This window comes from Lytechinus variegatus, chromosome 17 (assembly GCF_018143015.1).
Source record: "Lytechinus variegatus isolate NC3 chromosome 17, Lvar_3.0, whole genome shotgun sequence".
Taxonomy (NCBI): domain Eukaryota; kingdom Metazoa; phylum Echinodermata; class Echinoidea; order Temnopleuroida; family Toxopneustidae; genus Lytechinus; species Lytechinus variegatus.
This window is the reverse complement of record NC_054756.1, coordinates 7,550,603-7,561,281: the sequence shown is the minus strand read 5'-3', so window position 1 is coordinate 7,561,281 and position 10,679 is coordinate 7,550,603.

The window sequence follows — 10,679 nt, the reverse complement described above, 5'->3', positions numbered from 1 at the left end:
GAGGATGGATATGTGTGTAGGGTGTGCATGTGTTTGTTTTGTTGATGTTGTGTTTTGTTTTCGTGTGTGTTTTATATATAAAATCTTTATTCAGATTATTGTATATTTTCTAAGAATACACAGAGAGACTTTTTTTTATATTGTCTTACAAAAGTTGTAGGCATGGATATACATGTATAAGTTCTTTTTTATTATCATTATGGGATAACCTCTTCACTTAAAAAGTCTTTACTTTTGATTTTTCATCATACAATACGGTATTATTATACAGCAAATACATGTGAAATTATGGGGTTTTTGTTATTGCTATTATGGGTTATGACAATATTTGTTCGAAAAATTTATATCAAATGTATATTATTTTATTTGTTATATTGCTGTATATCGTGTACTTTACTTTAATTTGTATACATTTATTGATTTATTACCTTTGTATGTATGAAAAATGTGATCATATCTGAATAAAGGCTTAAAAAATGTGAGGGTGTGTGTGAATGTGTGTTGGATGTTTTCATGGGGGGGGGGCGGTCCGTTGATTATGAATATTAAATCTTCTCCCATAAATCCTACTATTTATTTTTTTAGTATTTTTTGTGATACCACCAAGGAATGGTGAATGGTTTGTTTGATATTAGTTAGTACTTCATTTCAATGTTTATATTTGATTAAAATTTATAAATAGATGTATTTACTAAGTGTAAAGAAAACAATGATTATTCCTTGAAAAAACAAACAATAATTGAATTAATCTTGTTAGAAAAACAATTGTATCGGGTGGTTTGAGAACAACTAGTATTATGATTTGACACGTTTTAAGTTTATGATGAAGAATTAAATGTTTTGCTATGTACAAGAATAAAATATGGAAATGGCAATGTTTCGAATTCCATTTCTGTTTTTCATTGATTCTGCAACATGAGGCCTTTTGGCACCCTTCAATTTCCCTTCACGCGAGTGGGAGGGGGAAATGACGTCATAGGGTGACTCAAAAAATAGGGAGGGGCAAAGGTCATGGGTACATCATCCTGGGGGTAGCCAGGGAAAACTTTGTCCAATAGGAAGGAAATCAAGGAAAGTTCTAAACAAATCGAGTTAGATCGATGTGCGTACAATATAGCTTTTACATGACGTGTCGCCTCCATATAGCATGTATGGGGGTTTTCAGTCAGGGGGACAGGGAAAGTGGGAGAGAGAGAAGAAGAAGAACTCAAGAAGAAGAAGAAGAAAAAGAAAGGAACAAAAAGAAGAAGGGAGATCAGAAGAAGAAGAAAATAGTAACAACTATTACAAGATAAAGAGGTAACAGCTTCAAAAGCTTTGAATTTTAGCGCTGTAAGTTTGATAAACGATAATGAATAATGTACACGCAGCGGGGGGGGGGGGAGGGGGGAGGGAGGGGGACTGTCCCTCCCCGAAATAATAAACGCTTCCATACATTTACTATAAATAAATAAAAAAAAACACGAAACCCTTCAATTTCACTTTAAGAAGCAAAAGCGCTTAGTAGCTTTGTTTTTTATCACGATTATATATAGGTTTCTTAAGTTTTGAAAAAAAAATCATGCGTCAAAGAAAAACATGTTACATGGAGAATAAAGAGATAAAAATAGGCAATCAAGAGTATGAAGGATAAGCGTTGTATGGTTTAAAATGAGGAAATGAAAATTTAGATTTAGGGAAATCCAAAATGATTTAAAATTCTCGGATCGCATTCATCCGATGACCATATACATGCATATATGTTTTCAGATTAATGTGAAGTCATGCATTTCCAAGTCTCTGACCACATTTCCAAGCAAAATTCCGGACTTCATAGTCACATTTGACTAATCTTTAAACAATTTACCTCATCTGATATTTCCCTTCCCTACAGTGTATTAAAAAAAGACCCCCCCCCAAAAAAAAAGAATAAAATGAGTCACCCTAACACCTACATGCCCTCTGTCTCCCACTTTCTCGGACAGAGAGAAGTCTTACCCCTCCTTAAAGGGGAATCCAACCCAAATAAAAAATTGTTTTTATAAGGAAAAGGAAAATCAGACAAGTTGTTACGTGAAAGTTCGACCAATATTGGACAAACAACAAGAAAGTTATGAATTTTTAAAAGTTGTAAATATTGGTAATCACTATACCCATGGAGACTTCAAATTGGCAGCATATGGGATGTCATAGTGATGTAAGGCAAGGACTACTCTTCCTTATACTCCAATACATATTACGGCTGAAATGTAATTTTCCCCAAAATTTTTATTAAAATCATATTTTTCTTTCATGAGGACATAAAACAATATACTACCTGGGCTATATTTAGATTTCTGCCCCAGGGAAATGGGTACTTAGGAGAAAACCACAAATCCCTGATAATAAAGTACATGGCCTATGGGAAAGCTGTCCTTGCCACTTGTCATGATTTACTTACCCAGTTGCCAATTTGAAAACTTCATAGTATAAGTGATTTCAATCTTAAAGCAGCTACAACTTTCTTATTGCTTGTCCGATTTCTTTCAAACTTTCACCATTGTTTAATTCATTTTTCTTCCTCCCAACACATTTCGTGGCCAAGGCTGGATTCCCCTTTAAAAAAAGTAATAATTAAATCCTCCTTCCTTCGTCTCTGCCCCCCCCCCCCCTCTCTCTCTCTGTTTTTCTCACTTTCACTCTCTCTTCATCCTACACCTCTATCCCCCCTCTCTACATATTATACATGAAATACATGCGCTACATGTAGTCTGCAGGCACAGACCCAGATTGAAACTTTGATCAACAAATGCGTCTCCACGCAAAGACTAGCACACACTAGGGCCTTCAGTACACAAGGCATGAGTAGGCTGCACATTCAGACCCTTAACTCGAGTGTAGGGTTTGCACAGCAGACTATACACTGTTAAAAAACACTGATTTTACAGAAAAAACAAAATTTCGCAGAAAGCAATAACAGAATCATTCTGTAAATTCATAGAACAGGAATTTTTTTCTACAATTAAACAGAACAGGTCTGTTTAAAAAGGGGAAAATTGTGTTTTTTATTTAAGGAAATTTGAAAGGTTTCATCCTCCAAAAACCAATATCCTGTAATTTTACATGACATAATGTAAGATTACAGGTGTTCTCAAGACTCTGCTGCAGGAACTTGTTTTATTTTAGGGATATTTTTTTCAAAGTGTATACTACATGAGAAAGAAGCCTTCTGTCAAATTCATTACTTCTCCCCAAGAAGAGTCAAAATAAGAGCCAATCTAGATGGTTTTCATTTTAAATCTTTCATTCCATGGTCTCACCGTGGTATCATAAGATTTTAATATACAGATATTTCCATAAATTTACACACACGCACAGACCCACACACATGAATATGATCCATATTTCATTTCTCTGCATTTCCAATGTACAGACAGTCTTCTCAAAGTGAATCGAATTACACGTGATTAATCCAGTACCAAGACGAGGGTTGTAAAAAATAAAAGAGTACATTTCATATTCACATCATAAAATAGAGGAAAGAAAGATAAACAGAGAGAGAGAGAAAAAAAATGAATAGTCCATTATCTGTACTTTGGATGAAGTTTGAAGGTTTGCATGGTGGCATGTAAAATCGCTGATGTGGTTTACGGTACACCATGTGGAGTGTTATAGAAACAGTGGATAGAAGAGAAGAAATTGATAGGCGAGAAAGTGGAGATTTGAGAGTAGAGTATTCTTTTTTTTAAATAGTCCTGAAAAGGACTGTAAACCAGAAATAATTGATGAGTTGAGAACAGCTTCAGTAGTAGAGCTGATGAGATGCTGGCTTGAATCGGCAATTAGAGGTGATGAGTAGTAGAAAGACTCAACGTTTCGGACAGGTTGACTGTCCCGTCTTCAGGACTATTTTCAAGAAAGAATACTCTACTCTCAAATCTCCACTTTCTCGCCTATCCATTTCTTCTCTTCTATCCACTGTTTCTATAACACCCCACATGGTGTACCGTAAACCACATCAGCGACTATCTGTACTTTGGGTAGCGTAAAATACCAAGTGGGATGTTCACAATAACATCAAGTTGCTCTTAATAATAAAAGAAAAACAAAAGCCGTCGAAGATTATAAAGTGAGCTTTGATTTTTTTAAAATAATAATTTGTGACATATGCAATGAGCTCAAACACATATTTATGAATTTCATAAAATGTTATCTCAGAGAATTGAAAATAACCGAAGCTGCACATTCAATAAGCCAACAGACATAAAATTGCATCCATGGCTGAAGTAACATAAAAAAATAAATAAGGATTTGAGGATTTATATCATCTTGACAGTTTTGAATATCACATTCTACTTTTTGTGAGCATTTTTACCAAATCTTCAATAGCTCTTTTTCATGATTCGCCTATCTTTCTCAATGTTTTTATTAACCAGCCTTAAGTTTGGGGAGACTTTGCCTATTATAAAAAACAAGTGGAATGCCTCTGGCCGTCTCACCTGCAATACGCGGTTCAATATAGCAGCAGTGCTCACTTTGAATACTACTCTAACTCGCACAAGATGTTCAGTGATACATGGTTACTCTTATTTCCCTTTTTTATGAACTAGACCAATAAACTTACAGAGATATGATGGTTATTCAACGAAAAACCCCAACATGGCCAAAGTTCATTGACCTTACATGACCTTTGACCTTGATCATGTGACCTGAAACTCGAACAGGATGTTCAGTGATACTTGATTACTCTTATGTACAAGTTTCATGAATCAGATCCATAAACTTTCAAAGTTATGATGGTAATTCAACAGATACACCCAATTCGGCCAAAGTTCATTGACCTTTGACCTTGGTCATGTGACCTGAAACGCGCGCAGGATGTTCAGTGATACTTGATTACTCTAATGTCCAAGTTTAATGAACTAGACCAATAAATTTTCAAAGTTATGATGGTAATTCAACAGATACCCCCGATTCGGCCAAAGTTCATTGACCCAAAATGACCTTTGACCTTAATCATGAGACCTGAAACTTGCACAAAATTTTCAGTGATGCTTGATTACTATTATGTCCAAGTTTCATGAATCAGATCCATAAACTTTCAAATTTATGATGGGAATTCAACAGATATCCCCAATTCGGCCAAAGTTCATTGACCCTAAATGACCTTTGACCTTGGTCATGTGACGTGAAACTCATGCAGGATGTTCAGTGATACTTGATTAACCTTATGTCCAAGTTTCATGAACTAGGTCCATATATTTTCTAAGTTATGACATCATTTCAAAAACTTAACCTCAGGTTAAGATTTGATGTTGACGCCGCCGCCGTCGCCGTCGGAAAAGCGGCGCCTATAGTCTCACTTTGCTTCGCAGGTGAGACAAAAACCCAGGCATAAGCGAAGCCGGGAAGCGATGCTAGCCAAATTCAACCTTATCCATTGAAATCTATCATTTTAAAGCACTGCTCTGTCATCTGTTAAGGTTATTTTGAATTTTCACTTTACTCTTGATTACCTGATGAACATACTTATAAACTTATGTACCACAAAATTTGATGTGTGGGTGTGTGACGATGTTTAAAAAGCATTTTAACTTTAATTTTAGTCTCCAATTTTATCATTACATTATATCTTGATTATTTCATGTCACTGCATATTTATGATTTTGTGACTGAATTACATTACATGTAAATTGAACTGAATTAAAATAATTGGAAGAAATAGCAACACCTGTCACACAACATATAACATTAACAAGAATAATTTAACACAATACAACATCTACAATAAGTACAGATATATGCATAAATGACCGACAAAAAAGTTTTGTTGAGTTGCATTACATTCCCTATCTAGACAAGTAAGAGGAAATTTCGACGGAAAAGAAAGGATAGAAGGAAAAACCACAATATGATACTAGATGTGAAGTCATTCACTTGCATGATCAAACAATGAACAATAACTAGTCCAAAGATTAATTGTTAAACAAAATAATGAAAGCTAAAGCCAACTTGGGTGAAACATAATAACTGCTTCACGGTACCTTTCTATGCATCTTTGTTGCACAAATATGCTTCTGAATAAAAAAATACTTGAACTGCATATGCCTACCAAACAAGCAGAAGAGGCTAAAAAAGTGATTTTCAGTGTTCAGATATAAAAAAATTAAATTATGGCTAAATGCAAGGAGACATGAAATTATCAAAATAGTTTTTAACTGACTGATTAGTATACAAATAATTTGACAGGTCAATAATCAAAATATGACAAAATATATTTCAGATTATAAACTAAAAGAAAAAAAAATAAGTGTATCATAATATTGTGGGCAATAAGGACCATCCACATGTACTTAAAGTCATACGACAAAATCAAATAAATAATTAACAGAAAAGTTGTTAAAAAAGCACATTCAAAGACAATGTAAAATAAATCACATTCAAATAAATATAAAGTCCATGCAATTGCAAGTCTCCAAACTCATTTTAGAGCCAAGTCTGGACTCCATGTGCATAACATTTTGACTAATTTTCATTCAATTATACACGTACCTCAACTGATCTGGAGACATTATCCAGTACTCTATAATAATATTGGATCTCTTTCGTGGTATACAATATTACATCTAATATTCATCAGAATAAATACCGCACTTGTCCTCAGCTCGTGCCATATTCACATTGAATGCATTACATCCGGGTCCCGTAAGTTCACAAAGGTTAGCGATTGATTGTACCCTTGATTTTCACGATTGATTGTACATTGTAGTCAATGGAATCAATCGTAAAAAATATTCTACGATCATTGCTAAGTTTTGTGTTATGGGCCCCAACTCACAAAGAGTTGCGATATATATATATATATTCATACATTCATTGTTTTTTTTCTTGAAAATTTAGGAGCTTCTCTTTGTTTCTGAAGGACATTGTGCAAATTTCCTGCAGGATAAATTATGACATTGATGGATATCCATAGAGCTGAGGTTGGTTGGATCATGGACCTCGTACAATGATTAGTTGGAAATTAATTGTGCATTGCATTATAGGTAATGCAGGGACTTCCCCTTTTTGCGATCGGAGCTAGAACAACCCGAAATGAATTGCGCATTGCATTATAGGTAATGCAGGGACTCCCCCTTTTTGCGATCGGAGCTAGAACATGACCGTCTCTGGTTGAAAGAGGGCTCGTAATCACTCGGTGACAAACATCGACCGTAAAGAGTTTGGATAAACAATCGCCCCGGAAACTCGTCGTTAAAACAGCATAACAACACTACAACAGGCATTTGTATAGGGCGTAAAGAGAAAGTAAACTGCGTGACAGCAATTCAGACAGCTGGAAACAGGTGGTGGCCATTAAATGCTCTCGTTGAATGTCCAGGGCCCAGTTGTACATGAGTTACGATTGATACAATCAATTGTAAATCTATGGAAATCCATCAGTGTCACAATTTTTTCTACAAGAAAAGTGCACAATGTCCTTTGTAAACAAAGAGAAGCACAGTGAATTTTCAAGACAACGATTAATGCATGAATATACATCAGAGTTAGAAAATTTCTTGAACAAACATGCATAATAGATGTTGACATTGCTGGCTGACAATAGTTGCGATTGAACTGATCAATCGCAACTCTTGGTAAGAGGGAGCCCAGTAGTAGTAGGTCCATGATTGGATTAATTGTAACTCTTTGTAACATAAGACGGGACCCCAATATACATGTACAGTACCACTCAAGTGCATCCAATATTAAAGTATCTTTACTGTTTAAACTTAACCCCACTTTATTTCTTGTAAGATTTGTATCAAGGATCCAAAGAGATTATTTCTTACAGAAATCAACGCAACTGGTGCTTACTAGCCATGAAAGCTAACAACAAATAATTTGGTCCAAATACAAATTCAGAAATTAGCACACCATTCTATATGCTTTTGCATCATCATGGATTTTCTTTTTCAAAGATACATACATGTAGAAATTAAAGCATATATATATATGCTTTGTATCAAGAACAAAGGATCATCACCAACTGCATGTACTGAGCAAACGTGTAGATACAGTGTTCTCTAAGTTTTGAAAATGAAATTGTACTGTCTACATGTATATAAATATTTGGCTTAAATTCAATTCGTGCCAAATTTTCCAATTGCTAACTCGTCTACTATCGTTTGGTCTACCATCAGTTCGTCCACTATCCATATGGTCTAACTGCCAATTTGTCCGCTCACCATTTCATCTAATAACCAGTTGGTCTAATAACCATTTAGTCCATATACCATTTGGTCTAATTGGACTACATGTAAGCGTTAATTGTGCAAAATGAATGAAAATCAAAAGAATATTAGACCAACTGGTTATGAAACGAAATGGTCATAGACAAAATGGTGATTAGACGAAGTGATGATTGAACCAATGATCGTTAAGACGAAAAGTTGATGGATGGAATGGCATAAGACTAAATGAAAGTAGACTATGAGGTGAGTGGACGAGTTGGCAGCAGACGGATTGTCACTATACCACAGAGTTTACATGTACGTGCATTATTTGTACAACATAGCACTGCCAATACAGCATACTTCTATTCTCAATGCAATCTAGCTCACTGTGATCAAGTATATGCTAATTGATTCAATATAACAAACAAAATTTGGATCCACACTAATGTTCTAGGTTATGCTAGTCACACCAACAAAACTGAATCAAATCCGATAGATGGCATGTCATTAGAAATAAGGTAAAACCTTGGTTGGTCTCGGATCGGTTTTATCTCGTACGACTAAAGCATCAGTGATCAGTCGGTTAGTGGGTAATTGGTAGATTGCTAATTTGTCTACTGCCAACCCGTCCACTCACCACAAGGTCTGCCTTCATTTAGTCTAATGCCATTCCGTCCATCAACATTTCGTCGAATAAACATTTAGCCCTATAGTCATTTGGTCCAATAATCAATTCTTCTAATCACCATTACGTCTATGACCATTTTGTCTCATGACCAGTTGGTCCAATGTCCATTTCATTTTCATTATTTTGCACAATTAACACTTCCGTCCAATTAGACCAAATGGTACATGTAAATGGTCTAAATGCTATTGGACAACGGGTTATTCGATGGAATGACATTGGACTAAATGAAAGTAGATAAACGATATAGTGAATGGACGAACTGATGGTAGACCAAATGATAGTAGACGAGTTGGCAATTGCACAAAGTAGCATTAGACGAATAGGAAATAAACTGGTAATTGGACTCCGGTTACAAGTATAAGGATGTGAGGTTGCATTCACATCTTGATGCATTTAATGCATGCAGCAGTTTTAAAACATCATAAATTCATGTACAGTACTACATGTACCTGAAGAAATGTAGATAACCTACATTAACAAATTCCTGCACATCGTTCTCATCCCAAATTGTCTCATCAAGTCTCTTTTGATGAGCATCAAAAAATACAATTACAAATATTTACAGATATTCTCATATAAATATATATATATATCTACTGTATTTACTATGAAATTGCAATAACTTCCAATTTGCCACTAGACACTAGGAGAATCTACATGGACATTCTGTGGCTTATGTGACGAACCAGATGTGGCCCCACTTCAGGGGTGTGAGTGGTCACAAATAAAAAGATCTGAAAAAAGCTGAAGAGTGTTGAAAAAGTCTGATATAAAAAGAGCTCCCATTCTTTTTGTACAGAGGACAGCCAAAAATAAGCTGAAATTTAGTTGAAAAAAAAATTAAAAATCTGAAATCAGATAAAAATCTGAACTCTCACACCCCTGCCCCACCTAGATCTGCCACTGATCCATACCACATTTGAAATATGTGTGGCTCAACCCCTAGAGAGATTCATCCCAAGACCAGACTGAAGTTAATTTTAGTGCTGAGCTGATGCAAAAATCGGCCCAATGCCAACAAAAGAAGGGCAGCACCGGACATGAAATCACCTCCTGCACTAAAAATATTTGTGAATATTTTTTGTAATCCCTATCAAGTATAAGTAATAGTTTGCACGAAACGCAGAATAATGTCATGATTGACTCACGCATAGCATACAAAAGAAGCATGCACATGAGTTTGTTAGGCGATCTATCCTCACGCGAGTTGAGGCTCTGTTCAATCCATTGCACGAAGCCGTTAGGCTGAATGCGATGGGATGAACACAGCCTCAACGAGAGTGGATAGGTCGCATAATGGACGTATGAAGGCATGCATCATTTGGTTTATACAACAAATTTTCTAGATTTTGTAAATTGACAATAGATAATAAAAAAATCAACAAAAGCAGATGGAATTAAGACATATTTTGCCTTTTTCAATTCATTTTCTTTGAAAATATATTTGTTTTCCCGTTTAATGAAAGCAGTATTTTGTTTGTGTTCTTTTGTCGTGACTCTCAGTGCGCACAGTCAGCCTTGTTGATACGCTTACTTCGATGCGCGCAAACACACACACGTATAAAATGTACCTACATGTATACACACATGCTTAGTGGTACACACTTAAGGGGAAAGCTCCACTGTGCAATGGCAGAGCTACCAAGTCTCACGCATTGTGCGTGAGACTCACGCATTCGGGGTCCGTCTCACGATCTCACGCATGGCACCCATTTTTCTCACGCATCGGGACCCGACAGAAAAAAGAGAGAAAAAGTAGCATTATTCGCCAGATTATATGACTGGCGGATCGCCTTCGCGTCTAGCCCGGCACGCGA